Source organism: Brachyistius frenatus, unplaced genomic scaffold, assembly GCF_029030835.1.
Source record: "Brachyistius frenatus isolate BFR_SWC_R1_liver_20210118 unplaced genomic scaffold, ASM2903083v1 Contig_43, whole genome shotgun sequence".
In the NCBI taxonomy this organism is placed as follows: Eukaryota; Metazoa; Chordata; class Actinopteri; family Embiotocidae; genus Brachyistius; species Brachyistius frenatus.
In genome coordinates this window covers 1,313,085-1,318,122 of record NW_027210642.1, presented here as the reverse complement: position 1 = coordinate 1,318,122, position 5,038 = coordinate 1,313,085, and positions in this window count along the sequence as shown.

The window sequence follows — 5,038 nt, the reverse complement described above, 5'->3', positions numbered from 1 at the left end:
CTGTTTTGACAGTTGTCTTTTGTTGTTGTTGTTGTTGTTTTCCTTTAACGTTAGCTCCACTTCCACTCTTCGCGATTAAGTTAGCTTTCCTTTCTCTGTGTTAGCCTGCTAACACTCCAAACTACAGCTTCGACAATGCCCGCCCGGCGTGCGCCGTGATTTGCCAACGCGGGGCGGTGACGTCACCGCGTTCGCGTTTCCGCACGTTTGGGTGCGCTTGGTTTGTAAACCCGGTTTATCCCGTGTGGCTGGATTTTTTTTTTTTTTTTTTTTTATTTAAACCAACTGGCTGCGCGGATGACGTTGCCCTGACAAAAACACCTCCCACCCAGGGTAGTCGGGAATATATAACCGATCCAAAAATTTACGACAACGTTATTCTGAATGGTGCAAACTATATCTATGGGTAGACGGTTATGCTTCTTCTGAGATATTATTCAGTTGTTATTGCCTTTACATTGTGTCAACCATTTTTAAATACTGCTTTTGAGCGATGTCCTCTTTCTCATAGATGCACATACTTGATATTTACGCTTCATTTATGTTGTCGTGTCTATTTTTAAACGCAATTTAATTGTGTGACATCTAAATGAACTAATGAATACATTTCAATTTGAACATCTGCAAAAAAATGCCCTGTACTTATTAGAGGGTATTCCTACTGTACAGTGAAACCCTTTTAGATGAATCAATTAAAGCCTGCCACCTAGTGGTTATATGATGTATGTGTGTAGTGTGCACATAAAACTCAACTTCAGTCAACTTGGTTCCATGAATAAGACAACATAGATGGATATAAGTATGTCAAAGGAACAACGGCACATACAAGCTTCTCTGGCCATAAGACCTCACATGCTATATGTCAGTTAGGACTGATGTGAAGGCAAGACCATTAGTGTCAACTCTTCACCTGCACAGGGCTAAATATTACAAATGTAAATCTCTGTGTAATTAAATGCAGCAGTTGATTTTAGTATGGATATGAATAAATGATTGCACAATGAGGAATACTGGCTCCCAACATTTAAAAGTGATACATGCCTAAAGGCATGACTAACTCGAGTTCAGAACACCTCCTGTTATAACATTTAATGAGGTCTGAACAGAAACCTGCAATTGAATGAAGAGTCTATTTGTAACTACAAGGGTCATACTGCAAGGCAGGCATTGTCAACAAGACAACAATGAGGCATAGGATTGCTGTGGGGCCTTTAACAAAATTAATTTAGTTTTAGAAAGTAACAATAATGAGTCCTACCACAATGAAAACTAGTGGTAGCAGGCTAAATTAGTATAGAATGATGTTGCCTGTTGTAGTGGGATGGGTGGTGGAAGTAGTTGTAAAAGGTTCGATGTGGACCTAAGAGGACGAAGACTCGGAGCAAGCAGCTGGTCTGAGTTTAATTTGCATTGTTCTTCTCAGGTTAGTCCTACTCCAACACAAGAACACCCCACACACACACACACACACCCCCACACCCACACACCCTCACCCACCCCCACCCACCCCGAAAGGAAAAAAAAAAAAAAATCTCTCTTGTGGAATAGAGTATTAAATTAAGTGTAAGTCCTTCATTTTTCACTTGGGGGCAGCGTAAGTATTCATCTGAATAGAAAAATGTTGACCTCTCATGAGGTACATTTTCCACTATTGAAGTTTTTAAATGGTATTCTCTGTTTTTAAAAACATCAATTCAGTCATTTAATAATATATCCACTTTTAAGAGTGTTCTACTTAATTATAAATACATTTTTGGAGAGGTCTGTAGAAGTCTGCTTTTTCCCCATCATGTAAAACATCTCTTACTTTGTTCTGTGCAGAAAATGTTGGAGTTTGACAATGACTGCAGTGTATTAAAGCATAATGCATCCGTATTATTGCCCATTGCATGTTTTCACTGTGATTTTTGAGAACACACTTTTTTTTAACCATCAACGGTCGCTTGTCCGGGCATGGCAGAAAAACTGACCCAACAGGTTTGTCTAGACAGAGGAGTTCATATGTCTCAGATGATACTGTTTATCATAGACGGGTGGAGACACAAATGAACATGTTCTTGTCTAAGAGGTTTTAGTGACAGGCCCTCAGCATATTGGTGGAAAGCTCTCTAACAAGATTCTCCCAGCAAGGGAACAGCATGTTCCGAGGGAGTCCGGTGTTTTTTTTTTTCAAAACTGGGGGATCTTCTCAGTTGTCTACAGTGTATAGCATTAAATAAAAAATATACAATAAGATGACAGGTACATAACTTATAACATAAATTACAATGCTGAGTGAACGTGTTAATGTAATCTTTTTTCATGACTCAAATATTAATGGCATTTAACATTAATAGAGTCCCTCATCTGGAATGGATTTTTTTTTTTTTTTTTTTTTTTTTTAGATGCAAGCACACATACACCCATAAACAAATTAAGTGCTTATCTTGCAAACATTCATAACCGTTTTTATGCCGAGCTTAATTGATTGATTTGTACAGGCAATAAAGATACTGTTCAAAGCCGGCATGACTCCCATCCAGCAAAAACACCAGCTGTAATGCAATTAGGTCACCAAAGAGGCCCGTGAAAACCAGTATATTATAGAGGCTCTGTGGAACTGAGCTTGCTTTCTAGGAAATAGGATTGCCCTTGTAGACACTGATGAGTATGAGTTATTATTTAATGTGTTTTTTGATATGATGTCACCTTCGGAAATTAAAAAAAACAACTGACAGAAAGTTTCTGCAGCAAATTTTTAAATTGTGCCTCAACTGACCAAACACATGGGAAAAAGTGGATGGATGGAGGGAGAATTTAGGTACTGAGTGTGGAAGAGTGCAGGTCAAGGCACTCTGAATTTCCCAGAAAATGGGCCCTGTTATGACTCTTGCTTTATTTCACTCACAGGATTTCATGACCAAATTACCTCAAATATGCATGACTAGGAGGCATTGTTCTTAAAATTTTGGAATGAATTTTTATCAGCAGCTCACTGGGTACTTTTTTTTGGTACACATAAAGACGGTTAAGAGAAATCTCTTTCCAAGAAGCTTAATGGACTCTGGACTCACATGATCAGAATACAGTTCCTATCAACCAAAAGTTCTGTTATGAAAGAGCAATTAATTGGTAACATCCCTGAATGTTCTATATTGGATCGGAAAGTTTGTCTTGTTGGAAAAATATCAACTTTATTGACACAGCTTCAGTGACTGACTGGGTTAAGATTAGATCCCAGATTAGCAGACAGGACATCTGCATCCTGCCAGCTCTCTGCCTGAGATGCTGGGAGATGACACATCTGTTGGAAACTGTCAGCTGCCCTTTCACGTCATTACAGAGGCTGGATGGGGGCAAGGCAAGCCACTGGAGAGTGCTATGGTTCAACTGGAAGTGTTCTAGTGTCACCCAGGCCCAAAAGTTATCCATAACTCCCTTGTACCTTATAAAGCACAAGTTTACCTTGTGCAGCACGAGATGTTCCCCAGAAAGACGACAGTGTTTAACTTCTGGAGTTCATACATGGGACTGTTTGCCCTTGTTGGTCATGTGGAGTATGATGAAAATAGTTTTTCATCGAAAAATTTGAAAAATTCTGAGAAGAAAATAGACAAATATTGGCATGCAGCTTTTCTGTGTAAGCAGGCTTTCTTCTGCTGAGATTGTTAATCAAAATAAAGGACACATCTACTGTAGACTTTCCCTGACAACACAGAAGAACAGATGAATGAATTTATATTGAAGGCAGTGGTGCTTCAGTATAAATAGAAACTGAGGAGGATTAATACAGTATATATACAGAGCATAATAGTAAATAGCAAACTTCAGTCAACCCTGTACCTCCACCTGCTGTTGATAAAATGAACTAAGTATGGAATAGTGTGAGTTGAATTTAAATCAATACATTTCCCCGAATGACACCTGAGGCCCACTGTTTTTCCCATCTTAACAATCAATTCTAGTTCACTAGTGGAGCTCTGTAGCAGAATCACTGCTTTTTAATATAGTCTGTAGAAGATTTACCTCATGCTATTTGTTTAATGAACTAGATGAAGGAAAGGTAAAGGTGAAAGTCATGTTTAGAAGACAGACAATAGCTTTACAGTGTCTATGGCCTTCTGTAAGCCTTAAGTGCTTTAAGTCATCTAAAGTAGAGTCATTATGGATTTCCCATTTATCACAAAAGAAGTTGTTACGATCTCTTAGAGAAAGATAAATTAATTTCGATGAGGATGCAATTAAAAAGGTTGATGCTCATTAATGCTTTTCACACTGTCAACAACATATTATCACTATCAATACCAGTCTGAATGAAATGTTGTTTGAGTATTGTGATTAATGGTAATGAGGCTGTTTCTGACTTTGATGAAACCTAAACCACGGATGTATACTCAGATGTCAATGTGATTCACAAAAAATCGCGTAAAATTTGCACAATTCATAAATCAATTGCAACAGGGAGATTTAACTAAATACAAAATTCTTAGTCAATGAAAACTATTCAATGAAATAAACTCTTACGTGCACATAATTTCCTATCTGGGCAGGATGTCTTCCTACTGTTGTCCCACACATTTCATTCTGTGACATATCCTAATATCATTTCAAATACAGTAACAATGTGTGTGGTATTCCGGTCGAATATCTTCAATTGTTTGTGTGGGATTAAATTGTTGGGTCACGAAATGACCCACCTTTCATGTCATAAATATGAGATGTCAGCGCTTTCCCCATGACCCATATGGGAAAAGACTAAGACAACATAATGCCCTACAAACTCAAATCTAGGTCACTATACAAACTCTGTATATTTTAGCAGTGTGTTAACACTCAAAGTGATACTGGAAATGTGTGAGCACTGTCTGTCTGGTAAGGTCCTCCATACTCCCACTTAAATGGAGGCATGACCAGAGAAAATGTTACATTACTGACACATTGAAATGTGAAGTTAAGTGTCTCTGAAGTTACTCTTAATTAGGCGTTCACTGGCTGTGTCACACAGGTGGTCTCTCTGCTTCGGTGGCTAATGAGGATTTGTTCCTGTGGTGTTTGCCAG